Source organism: Micromys minutus, assembly GCF_963924665.1.
Source record: "Micromys minutus genome assembly, chromosome: 7".
NCBI lineage: Eukaryota > Metazoa > Chordata > Mammalia > Rodentia > Muridae > Micromys > Micromys minutus.
The window spans coordinates 44,831,933-44,845,506 of NC_137976.1; the positions used below are offsets into that span (position 1 = coordinate 44,831,933).

At 37.9% G+C, this 13,574-nt stretch overlaps 1 protein-coding gene across 1 annotated transcript in view; it reads left to right on the forward strand.

The window, feature by feature from the left end:
• The window catches only part of LOC308422831 (leukocyte surface antigen CD47-like), a gene marked incomplete at both ends in the record, with an annotated part of 79,267 nt that overhangs the window by 16,275 nt on the left and 49,418 nt on the right, over window positions 1-13,574 (forward strand). The window lies entirely within an intron of this gene.

Consider the following 13,574-nt stretch of genomic DNA (forward strand, 5'->3'; position numbering starts at 1 on the left):
AGCTAAAATTTTATTTTCTTTATTTTTTATTTTTTTAAGTAAAACTCCAAAAGCATAGGCACAGAAAGAGATACAAAATATTTTCAAACTGTGTTGTAAAAATGTTAATATCCAGAATATTAAATAGTAAATGAGTCAATTTACTAAAAAAAAAAAAAAAAAAAAAAAAAAAAAAAAAAAAAAAAAAAAAAAACATTAAATAAAAAGAAAACAAATGGCCCAGTACAAATTCTCAACTGTCCTTAACAGTGAGGATGTGCTAAAGCAGAGGATGCTCACTGGGTTATGGGTCAGAGGAACTGTTTTAAACTTGGTAATGTAAAATATAGCCACACTTAAAAACAAAGCAAGCAATAGACCTAAATAGACATTCTAATTTGATAGTTTTTTCTTATTCTTTTTTTTAAAACGACTATATTTTACAAAACAAAGATAAATGTACAGATTTTAAACATTTTTTGCTTAAAATTATAAATTTTGTCAGTACTGTTTTTTCAGACATTAAAATAATTTTTACATAAAACCATGTGAATATATTTTTTAGTCAGTACTTGATTTTTTTCAAGGGCTTGACAGTATGCATTGAAAACCTAATAGTTACAATAACCGTAAAGTACATGCAAAACAAAATGTAACATGGAAATAGTCAAAGTCTTCTTGTTTTGTAAATATATATATATATATATATATATATATATATATATATATATATATATATATATTTGTTTTCTTTATTTCATGGACTTCATACAGTCTGTGAGTTGTTTGTGGGGGAGTGCAAGCCTCTGGGGTTAGCATCCCACTATCAGTGACTGCATATTATGTCTGTTCTTTTGTGACTGGGTTATCTCACTCAGGATGATATTCTCTAGATGCAGCCATTTTCTTAAGAATTTGGTTAAGTCATTGTTTCTGGTGGCTGAGTAGTATTCCATTGTGTATATATACCACAATTTTTGTATCTATTCATCTTCTGAAGGACATCTGGGTTCCTTCCAGCTTCTGGCTATTATAAATAGAGCCGCTATGAACATTGTGGTGCATATATCTTTGTTGTGTATTAAAGTGTCTCTGAGGTATATGCCCAGAAGTGGAATAGCTGGGTCTTCAGGTAGTACTATATCCAATTTTCTGAGGTATCGCCAGAAAGATTTCCAGAGTGGTTGTATTAGCTTGCATCACCACCAACAGTGGAGAAGTGTTCCTCTTTCTCCGCAGCCTCGCCAGCATCTGCTGTCATCTGAGTTTTGGATCTTGGTCAATCTGACTGGTGTGAGGTGGAATCTCAGGGTTGTTTTGATTTGCATTTTCCTGATGGCTAAGGATGTCAAGCACTTCCTCAAATGTTGCTCGGCCATTCGGTGTTCCTCAACTGAAAACGTTTTGTTTAGCTCTGTACCCCATTTTTTAATAGGGTTATTTGATTCTCTGGTGTCTAGCTTTTTGAGTTCCTTGTACACCTTGGATATTAGGCCTCTATCTGATGTGGTGTTGGTAAAGATCTTTTCCCATTCTGTTGTTTGCCATTCTGTTTTCTTGACGATGTCCTTAGCCTTACAGAAACTTTGCAATCTCATTAAGTCCCATTTGTTAATCTTTGACCTTAGAGCTTGAGCCATTGGTGTTTTGTTCAGGAAATTTTCTCCTGTGCCTATGTGTTCTAAGGTTTTCTCTACTTTCTCCTCTAATAGTTTCAGTGTATCTGGTTTAATGTGGAGATCTTTGATCCACTTACACTTGAGCTTTGTACAAGGAGATAAGAACGGGTCTATTTTCATTCTTTTGCATGCTGAGTGCCAGTTGAACCAGCACCATTTGTTGAATAGGCTGTCCTTTTTCCATTGAATGTTTACTGCTCCTTTGTCAAAAATCAGGTGACCATATACATGAGGGCTCATTTCTGAATCTTCTATTCTATTCCATTGATCCACATGCCTATTTCTGTACCAGAACCATGCAGTTCTCAGCACAATTGCCTTGTAATATAGCTTGAGGTCAGGGATAGTGATTCCCGCAGATGTTTTTTTGTTGTTGAAGATGGATTTCGCTATTCTAGGTCTTTTGTTATTCCATATGAAATTGCACATTGATCTTTCCAATTCCATGAAGAACTGGGTTGGAATTTTGATGGGGATTGCATTGAATCTGTAGATTGCTTTTGGTAGGATGGCCATTTTTAAGATGTTGATTTTTCCAATCCATGAGCATGGGAGATCTTTCCATTTTCTGAGATCCTCCTCAATTTCTTTCTTTAGAGGTTTGAAGTTCTTGTCATACAGGTCCTTCACTTGCTTAGTTAGACTCACACCAAGGTATTTTCATAGTGATGATTGTGAAGGGCACCTTTTCCCTAATTTCTTTCTCCACATGTTTGTCCTTTGAGTATAGGAAGGCTACTGATTTGTTTGAGTTAATTTTTTATCCAGCCACTTTGCTGAACTTGTTTATCAGCTGTAAGGAGTTCTCTGGTGGAATTTTAAGGTCACTCAAGTACACTATCATGTCATCGGCAAAGAGTGATGTTTTTATCTCTTCCTTTCTGATTTGTATCCCCTTGATCTCCTTTTGCTGTCTAATTGCTCCAGCCAGGACTTCCAGTACTATGTTGAATAAGTAGGGGGAGAGTGGGCAGCCTTGTCGAGTCCCTGATTTTAGTGGGATTGCTTCAAGTTTCTCGCCATTAAGTTTGATGTTAGCTGTTGGTTTGCTGTATATTGCTTTTATTATGTTTAAGTATGGGCCTTGGATTCCTATTCTTTCCAGTACTTTTAACATGAAGGGGTGTTGGATTTTTCTAATGCTTTCTCAACGTCTAGTGAGATGACCATGTGATTTTGGACTTTGAGTTTGTTTATATGATGGATTACATTGATGGATTTCCTTATGTTAAACCATCCCTGCATCCCAGGGATGAAGCCTACTTGGTCATGATGAATAATCGTTTTGATTTGTTCTTGGATTCGGTTTGCAAGGATTTTGTTGAGTATTTTTCATCAATGTTCATAAGTGAGATTGGTCTGAAGTTCTCTTTCCTTGAAGGGTCTCTGTGTGGTTTAGGTACAAGGGTTATTGTAGCCTCAAAAAATGAGTTGGGTAATATTCCATCTGATTCTATCTTTTGGAATAGTTTGGCGAGTATTGGTGTTATATCCTCAATAAATGTCTGATAAAATTCTGCACTGAACCCGTCTGGATCTGGGCTTTTTTTGGTTGGGAGGCTTTTGATGACTTCTTTTCTTTAGGTGTTATAGGGTTATTTAGATGGTTTACTTGGTCCTGGTTTAACATTGGGACCTTGTATCTGTCTAGGAATTCGTCCATTTCCTAAAGATTTTCCAATTTTGTGGAGTATAAGTTTTTGTAGTAGGATCTGATGATTTCTTGAATTTCCTCAGTTTCAGTTGTTATGTCCCTACTTTCCTTTCTGATTTTGTTAATTTGGATACTCACTCTTTGCCCTCTAGTTAGTCTGGCTAGGGGTTTATCAATCTTGTTGATTTTCTCAAAGAACCAACTCTTGGTTTTGTTGATTTTTCCAATGGTTCTTTTTGTTTCTATCTGGTCTGTTTCTGCCCTAATTTTGATTATTTCTTGCCGTCTACTCTTTTTGGGTATATCTGCTTCCTTTTGTTCTAGGGCTTTTAGCTGTGCTGTCAGGTTGCTGATGTGAGCTCTCTCCAGCTTCTTTTTGGAAGCATTAGGGCTATGAGTTTTTCTCTCAATACTGCTTTCATTGCATCCCATAGGTTTGGGTATGTTGTGTTTTCGTTTTCGTTGAATTCTAGAAAATCCTTAATTTCTTTCTTTATTTCTTCTTTGACCCTGCTATCCTTTAACAGAGCATTGTTTAGTTTCCATGTTTATGTGGGCTTTTTGTTTTCTTTGTTGTTGTTAAAGACCAGCCGTAGACCATGGTGATCTGAGAGGATGCATGGCAGTATTTCATTCTTCTTATATTGATTGAGGCGCGTTCTGTGTCCAATTATGTGGTCAATTTTCGAGAAGGTGCCATGGGGTGATGAGAAGAAGGTGTATTCTTTTACTTTGGGATAGTATGTTCTCTATATATCTATTAATTCTAGTTGGTTCAAAGTCTCTGCTAGTTTTGCAGTGTACTTGTTCAGTTTCTGTTTCCCTGATCTGTCCATTGGTGAGAGTGGGGTATTAAAGTCTCCCACTATTACTGTGTGGGGTGAAATGTATTTTTTTACCTTTAGTAGGGTTTCTTTTGTGAATGTGGGTGATTTTTTATTTGGAGCATATATGTTAAGGATTGAGAGTTCCTCCTAACAGATTTTCCCGGTAATGAGTTAAAAGTGTCCTTCCTTATCTTATTTGATAAGTTTTTGTTGGAAATTTACTTTATTCGATATTAGAATAGCCACTCCAGCTTGCTTCTTGGAGCTGTTTGCTTGGAAGTTTTTTTCCCACCCTTTTACTCTGAGATAGTGTCTTTCTTTGTCTCTGAGATGAGTTTTTTGTATGCAGCAAAAGGCTGGATTTTGTTTATGTATCCAGTCTGATAGTCTATGTCTCTTTATTGGGGATTTGAGACCATTTATGTTAAAAGATAACAAGAAATAGTTGTTTCTGTTTCCTGCCATTATTGCTTTTTTGGGTTGAGTTGTGTCTGTGTTTTTTTTTCTTCTTTTAGTTTTCTTGTTTAGGAGTTTTCTTGTTTTTACTAGGCTGTATTTTCCCTCATTGTATTGGGTTTTCCACCTATAATTCGTTGTAGTGCTGGGTTTGTGGTCAGATATTGTGTGAATTTAGATTTGTCTTGAAATACCTTCGTCTCTCCATCGATGGTGATTGATAGTTTTGCTGGGTATAGCAGCTTGGGCTGGCACTTGTGCTCTCTTAAGGAGTGCATGATGTCTGTCCAGGCTCTTCTAGCTTTCATAGTCTCTGTTGAGAAATCGGGTGTGAGTCTGATTGGTCTGCCCTTATATGTTACCTGACCTTTTTCCCTTACTGCTTTTAGTATTCTTTCTTTACTTTGGGCACTTGATGTTTTTACTATTATGTGTCGGGAGGTATTTCTTTTCTGGTCCAACCTATTTGGAGTTCTGAAGGCTTCTTTTATGCTTGTGGTCATCACATTCTTGAGGGTAGGGAAGTTTTCTTCTATGATTTAGTTGAATATATTTACTGTACCTCTTAGTTGATACTGTTCTCCCTCTTCTATTCCTATTATCCTTAGGTTCGGCCTTCTCATTGTGTCTTGGATTTCCTGGACATTTTGGGTTAGGAGCTTTTTGTTTTTTGCATCTTCTCTGGCTGTTTTGTCTATGTTTGCAATGTTGTCTTCTGCCCCCGAGATTCTCTCTTCGATCTCTTGTAATCTATTGGAAATGCTTGCTTCTGTGACTCCTGATTTCTTTTTTTTTTTTTTTTTTTCTTTTGGTGTTCTGACTCTAGGGTTATCTCTTTTAGTGTTTTCTTTATTGTGTCAATCTCTGTTTTAATTTCCCTCTTCCATTCCTTTATTTCTTTGGTTCTGTTTTTCTCTAGTTCTTTGAGTTCTTTGATTGTTTTTCTTGTTTCTTCTTTAAAAGCTTCTGAATCTTTTTGCTTTTCCTCCCTTTCTTGTTTAAGTATCTCTAGCAGCATCTTGAGGTATGATTTCAAGTCTGTGTCTTCTTTTTCTGGAGTGTTTGGAATTCCTATATTTGCTGTTATGAGAGAGCTGGGCTCTGGTGTTGCTAGATTGTCTTGGTTCCCTTGGGATATACTCTTTCTCTTTCCTCTAGCCATTTTGTTGTCAGTGATATGTTCTTGCCTCTCCCTTGTATCTGGTCTGTGTCCCTGGTTCTCCACTGGTTCAGGTGTCAGATGGGTCGAGCCCTGTTTTATGCCTCAGAGTCGTTGGGTGTGAGCAGCAGTTCCAACGTTCTGTTTCTGTTTGCTGGATCAGGCACGGCAGGGCAGGGCAAGGCAGGGGTGCACTTTCCGTGTGTACTCCACAGAGATCTCTCTGCTCCCCTTCAGCCCAGGTCTCCCACCCACAAGTTGCTCAGCCTCTATGAGCCGCCATTCCGGGTGGCAGGTGGGCCAGGCTCTGCTCTGCGACCTGAAGTCGCCTCCAGGTGGAAACAGAAGTTCTAATTTTCTGTTCCCAATGGCAGTTGCTCAGCCTCTATGAGCCGCTGTTCTGGGTGGCAGGTGGGCCAGGCTCCGCTCTGCGTCTGGAAGTCGCCTCCGGGTGGAAACAGAAGTTCTAATTTTCTGTTCCCAATCGCTGGATCGGGCAAAGCGGGGCAGGGCAAGTTAGGGTGTGCACTTTCCGTGTGCACTCCACAGAGATCTCTCTGCTCCCCTGCAGTCTAGGTCTCCCACTCACCATTTGCTCAGCCTCTATGAGCCGCAGTTCTGTGTGGCAGGTAGGCCAGGCTCCTGATAGTTTTTTCTTATTGATAAATTTTATAATTTGATAATTTTGTTCATGTATAGATTCTATTTACTGTAACCCCCCCACCTACTCTTCTCTTCTTCCTGTCCCTGTTATACCCCCTGCCCTCAATATCTACTCTTCTGACCCGACCAGCATGTCATGTTATTCAGGGTTTCGAAGAGGCTTTCTTCCTGAAAGTCATGGAGGCGAGAGAGAAAGAAAACCAAGCGCGCAAAAAAATGACACAGAGTCAGTCTGAATGGTGTCAAGGCTTCATTGAGGGTTTGGTGCTTACAGCTTATATGGGCTGGGCAGAAAGGAGGAAGCAGGGTGCAGTGGAATTTTTACAGCATCTACGTGACAGGAAGAGGGTGGTGCTGCAAGTTACAGATTAACAGTCAGGTATGTGTTTCAGGATATCTTATCTTGCCACCTAGCAGCTAATCTTGGCAGAACCTCATTGTGGTATCCCTCAAAAAGGTCAGGCTCTCACGGGTGGGGGTGTAGGTACAGCATTGACCAGTTCTAAGGTGGCTGCTGTGCAGTCATTTTCTTAAGCATGGTTCTCAGGCATGGTTCCCTACACTCTTCTCCGGGTCTGGGTCTTTTTGTTTTGTTTTCTGACCAACTGACTTTAACCAAGACCTTCTGTATGGCCATAGGTTTGGAACTATCCATCGGATCTTGGTGGTACTGTCATTGGGAACAAAACAGAAACTATACTGATTCCTCTTTCAGAAATTACCAGTATCCAGTACTCTACCTGGAAATAGTATGGCCCCAGAATTTTCTGTCTAGTTCTTGATCAGCTGTTGACAGTCTCACTCTTGTGTACAGGAAACCAAATCTGCTGTGCATTCATGTTTGCAATGGTTGTGGTACGCCTTAAAGATAGCATTCCACAGCCCTTCTTTCTGTCTTCCAGTTGTTACTTATTGATCCCTCTTCTGTGATGCTTCCTGGGCCTTAGAGGGGTTTGTAAAAACGTCCACTGTATGTCTGTCTCTCAGTTCCCACTTATTCTTAGCACCATGAACATCCATGAGTCACTGCCTTCACTGCCATTCACTACAAAGCAAAGATCCTTTGGTTGAGAAAGTGAGTAGCAAATGTCTATGAGAATAAATGGAAATACTTAGAATGTAGTTTGGTACCATGTCACTTTAAGCATTAGGAATCTGTTTCTACCCTAGAGCCTATGATCTCCACAACCATGAGGTTCTGAGCAGGTTTGTAGAACTGAGCATGCATTTCCTTCTGTGGAGAGGCCCTTTAATCTGATCAGAGACTATTTGGTTGCCCTATGATAGTTATATTATATTGTGCCAGTGGGCACATCTTGCTTGACAGATGGGCATTGTAACTTGTAAGTCTTACAAATGAACAAGACCACAAATACCCTATTTCCCTCAACAGTCTGCACTTCACCAACTAACAGTTTGAGAGGAGGAAGTGTCCAACTCAGTCTAGGCTGGGTTTTCCTATCTTTGACCAAGGCATGTGGCATCTTTAGTAATATTGTCATATCGTCTGGTTCCAGTGGGTCACCAAGAGTAGAAACAACAGCATGTGTTGGTTTTAAAGCCTTTGGGGTTTCCATATATGATAATCCTAAGGAGGAATCCTATAATCCAGCACTGTGATTTTTGGTCAATAAGTAATGGCTTCTAGGAGAAAACATTGTCCACCCACACAGGAAATTTCACTTGTATTTTTCTATCTGTAGTGAGCTTACAAGGCCTTAGGTTTCCAATTTGTATTTTATAGTTTCCTCACTTTATTAAATCCTCCACATTTTCTCAGAATACTCATAACTTCAACATTTCTACCCCAAGCATTTTCTCTCTGCCTTTATATAATCTCTATTCTACTAACCTGTAACCCTCAAGATATCCCCCTCCAAGAACTGCTTTCTACTCTGTTGGCTTCTGCAAATACTGTAAGTTACATTGACGGCTCTGCAGTTAGGACCCAGGCATAAGAGTGACCGTGCAGCACTTGTCTCTCTGAGTCTGAGTTACTTTATCTAGTATATTACTTTCCAGTTCTTCTCATTTACCTTCCAAGTTTATAATTTCATTTTTCTTTACAGCTAACTAGAATTCCACTGCATATATGTGTATGTGTGTCATATATTCATTAGTAAGTCATCTATGGATGGCATCTAAACTTGTCTCTCTTCCTACCGATTCTAAATAGAGGCATTATAAATAGGGATCTGCAAGCATTTCTATAGTAGAATATAGAGTTCTTTAGCTATATTTTCCATCCTATGGCAGTTCTATTTGTATTCTTTGGAGGGAATCTTCATATTGCTTTTTATAGTGGATGCACAGGTCTATGCCCCCACTAACAATGAATAAAAGTCCTCTTTGACTTCAAACTTATTTGTATCTAATGTCATTTGACTGTTTGATAATAGTCCTTTTGACTGGAGTGAGATAGAACCTTAAAGCAGTTTTATTTGCATTTCCCTCATAGCCAAGGATGTTGAGTAGTTTTGAAGTGTTCATTATCATACACTAATGTATCTTGTTCTGAGGACTCTGCTTTGTGCTAGAATCTTTAATTTTTAAGTTGTATGTGTGTGTAATATTTTATGTTTTCAGTTCTTCCTATAGTCTATATATTAACCTTCTGCTGGTTATATAAGTGGTCGGTATTTTCCCTCATTCTGCAACCTGCATCTTCACGCAGTTGACAGTAGCTTCATTTGCTGTACAGACCTTAGCATCATTGTCTGTCACTTGTCAGTCTTATGCAGGGATATTCCTGGGTGCTATTGGAGATTATCCTTATAGATAGATACCTGTATCTTTGGTACAGTGAAGGGGAAGTCCTAGTTTTATTTAATATAAGATCTAGTATTCCCAAAACCATTTGCTGAAGAGGCTGTCTTTTCTCCAGTGTGCTTTTTTTTTTTTTTTTTTTTTTGAGGAATTTTGACAGTGTTTGCCTTGGTCTACACTTACAGCATTTTGTGTAATAATAATAATAATAATAATAATAATAATAATAATAATAATAATAATGTAATTGTAGTTGCATGAGTTTGTTTAAAAAGACATTTAAATAGGCTATAGGTATATGAAAAATGTTTAGCAAAAACAATCATCATGAAAATCACAATCACATTAGTACATTTATTGTGAAAAACTGTTGAAGTTCCAAAAAATGGATTTACCACATTTCCCACCAATGTCAGTAATAGCTAATCCTGTCAGATTGATGGGTTTAGAGAAGATAAGTGCTGGGCCCATCTGTGATTGCATTCATGGGGATGTTTGATTTCAGGGAAGATTCACCATAGCTATGTGTAGCACCATCCATGCCTGGTTGTGCTGGCATGTGCTGGCCTCTTGGGCTAAATTAAAGAGAGAATGGCACCTAAGTGCCACCAGTCCTTGCTGTCTGTTTTCTAACTTAAATTGGATTAGCCACCCTGTACTCTCACTATCCCGCCTCCCCTGACACCATGTAGTGCACTCTTAAATTATGAGCCAAAGAAACAAGGCACTGATCTAGGAGTATAGCCTAAGATCATTAGGAGTCATTTTATCACTATATTTTTGTTCTTGTTTTTTTAGGCCAGTAGTACTTGGACTTACCCAAGGTCCCTGGGCTATCTAGTCTCAGGTTCTGGGTCACCTAAGCAGTGTTGGGCATTGGTTCTATCTTGTATGGTAGGCTTTATCTCAAATCATTTGTTAGTTGATTACTCCCAAAGCTTTAATGCCACCATTGTCCTTGCATATCTTGAAGGCAGGACATTCTTGTAGATAAGGAATTTGTGGGTGGCTTGGTGTATATGTTTCTCTTTTGGTAGCATGAAGAATACATCCCTTGACCAAAGATGCCTAAACATAGGGTGAAGGCTCTATTTAGGCACAAGCTTGACATCTCCGTGTTCAAGACAGATATTGCCTTTAGTAATGGGACCTTGTTCTCATTTTGTGGAGATCAAATCACAGTCTTGGCAATACCTGGGTTGCTTGGGAATTCCCATCGGCCCTTTTAGGCAGCAATTCAATTAGATGTAAACCTATATGTTTTGTCACAGAAAGAAGGAAAATGGCTAATAACATTGCTGTGACAGAATATCTGTCAGAAGCAACATAAAGGATAAAGTTTTTTGTTTGGTGTTGTTTGGTTTAGTTTTTGTTGTTGTTGCTGCTGCTGCTGTTGTTGTTTTAATTTTGACTCATGTTTCAGAGCATGGGTGTTTATTGTGATGGAGAAAGAATGGCAGAGCTCTGAGAGTGGAAGTGAACATATATAGCATCTTGTCACAATCCAGCAAGTAGCTCAGCTAGAAGTAGGGCCAGGCCATGATCCTTAAAGACTGACTGACTTCCTGTGCCCTATCACCCAGCCATGCTTCCCTCTTAATAGCTTCCACAGTCTCCCAAAACAGTTTTTGACAACTGAGGTCCAAGTATGTGTGAACTTATAAGATGGAAGGTGGGGCATTCCAAATTCAAACTATGACATATTCAGTAAACTAAATTAGTACGTTGAATAAAGATTTGTGATTCCACGTTGATTATAGCACTAGTCACAATAGTGAAGTGGTAGAATCAGTCTCAAAGGCAACTGATGAATGAGGATGAAAACTGAGATGTGTATACAGTGGACAACTATTTAGTCATGAGGAAGGTATAAAATCCTATAATTTGAAATATCATGAATGGAACAAGAGCTCATTAATCAGACAAAACCGCAGCACTAAAAAGAAGTTTAAAAACTTTGAATTTTATGTAAATCTCAAGAAGACAATAGTTACCAGATAGGTGTAAAAGAGATAGGGCAGGGAAAGTAGTGGATCAACTGTCACAAAGGCAAATAAGAAATACTGATATGTTTATTATACAGTAGGTAATTTTAATGATAATATATTGTTCAGAAAGTTAGAATGTTTTCACAGTGAATAAGTGATGATTGAGGGACAGGTTAATTCATATTCGAGTACTATGCAATAAATATACATCAAAATGTCACATGACTAGCTCTATGCATAATTTTTGTCAGCTCATCTTTTTTCCACTTATTTACAGTAATGGGAGGGCAGACTGGCTGTTGAAAGTACTCACTTTCCTTGGGGTCAGACTTTGTAGAAGTACAACATTATTGATGTAATTGAATTTTTGCACTTTGCACACAGAGATCTTCAACATAAAAAAACACACAATGATAATTGTAATTCATAGTTACCTAGCATATGGTAAAAGCCAACCTTTGTCTGCAGATGTTCTCAGTTTTCATTGTTCCTTAAGACCAACAGATCACCAGACCAACAAATCACATGATCAGCTCCCTACATCCCACCCCTACACATCTCCAGTGGATCCCACAGGGGATCCCTCCTAACCTACGTTTTCAAATTTGTCATTGCATCCCAGCCTCCAACACACATTTCTTGTGCACAAACCAGCTGGGCAAGCCAGTAACACAGGCAACACAGAATAATCACACTCTCCAAAAGTCTAGAGAGAAAAAAGAAACCAGAGAACAAAACACCCACCGAACAAAGAGAAATCAGAAATCAAGAACTAGACCTATAATTACTCCAAACCCAGATGCCTAGAAGCCAACTTAAAAACAAAATCAACAATATACAAGGCAGAATGACTCAATCAGAGCACAGCTATTCTATCACAGCAGGTCCTGAATATTTCAACATAGGTGAATCACAAGAAAAGGACATTAAATCAGTTATATGAAAGTGAAAAAGATTGTTAAAGTGAAAACATATTAATCTTTATAGAAATTCTGAAATACATGAATAAACACCTTTTTAAAAGCCAGGAAAACTCAAACACACAATTGGAGGAAACAAGTAAACCCCTTAAGGAAATTCAGGAACATATAATCAAACAGTTGAAGAAAACCAATAAAACAGTTCAAGACCTGAAGATGAAAATAGAAACAATAAAGGAAAGCATAATCTGAAGATGTTTGGAAAATAAACATTTAAAAATTTGAACAGGAACTGCAGAAGAAAATTCTATCAACAGAATACAGGAGAAGAAAGAATCTCAGGCATTGGCAATACCATAGAAGAAATGGATAACATTGGTAAAATAAATTGCTAAATCGAACAAATTCCCGAAACAAAACATTCAGGAAATCTGGAACACTATGAAAGGACCAAACCTACAAATAATAGAAATAGAGAAAGAAGGAGAACTCCAGACTAAAGAACCATAAATTGTTTTCAACAAAACTCATAGAAGATTTTTCTAACCTAAAGAAGGAGATGTCTATACAGGTACAAGAAGCTTACAGAACACCAAATACATTGGACCAGAAAAGAAGTTCTCCTTGCCACATAATAATCAAAACACTAAACATAGAAAACACAGAAAGATAATTAAAAACTCCAGAAAAGATATTTAAAAGACCAAGTATCCCATAAAGGCAAACTTATTAGAATCACACCAGACTTCTCAATGAAAACTTTAAAACCCAGAAGGGCATGGACAAACATACCTCAGACTCTTAGAGACCAAAAATGCCAGCCAAGACTACAATTCTCAGAAAAACTTTCAATCACCACAGACTGGAAAAAAACAAGGTATTCCATAAAAAGGTCAAATTTAAACAATACCTAAGTCTAGACCTACAAGGAAGGTGCTAGAAGGAAAACTCCAACCTAAAGAGGTGAACAACTACCATGAGAATTCAGCAAATAATCTCATACCATCAAAACCAAAAGAAGGGAAACACCACTACCACCACCACCACTACCACCAACAACAACAAAATAACTGAAATCAATCATTGGTCATTGAGATCCCTAAATATAAATTATCTCAATTTCTCAATAAAAAGACACAAGCTAACAATTAATGCAAAAACTGAATCCATCTTTCTGCTGCAACAATAAACACATCCCAACATCACTTATATATATGAATTTAAGGTAAAAGATTGGAAAAAGATACCTTAAGGAAATGAACAGAAGAAACAAGCTGATGGAGCCAATTAATATCTAACAAAATAGACTTCAAATCAAACTAATAAAGAGATATGGTGAAAGGTATTACATACTCTTCAAGGAAAAATACACCAAGATGATATTTCAATTCTTAAACAGCTATATCCCAAACACAAGGGCACACAAGATTGTAAAAGAAACATTCTATACCTTAAATCAAATATTGATCCCCACAACACTGAT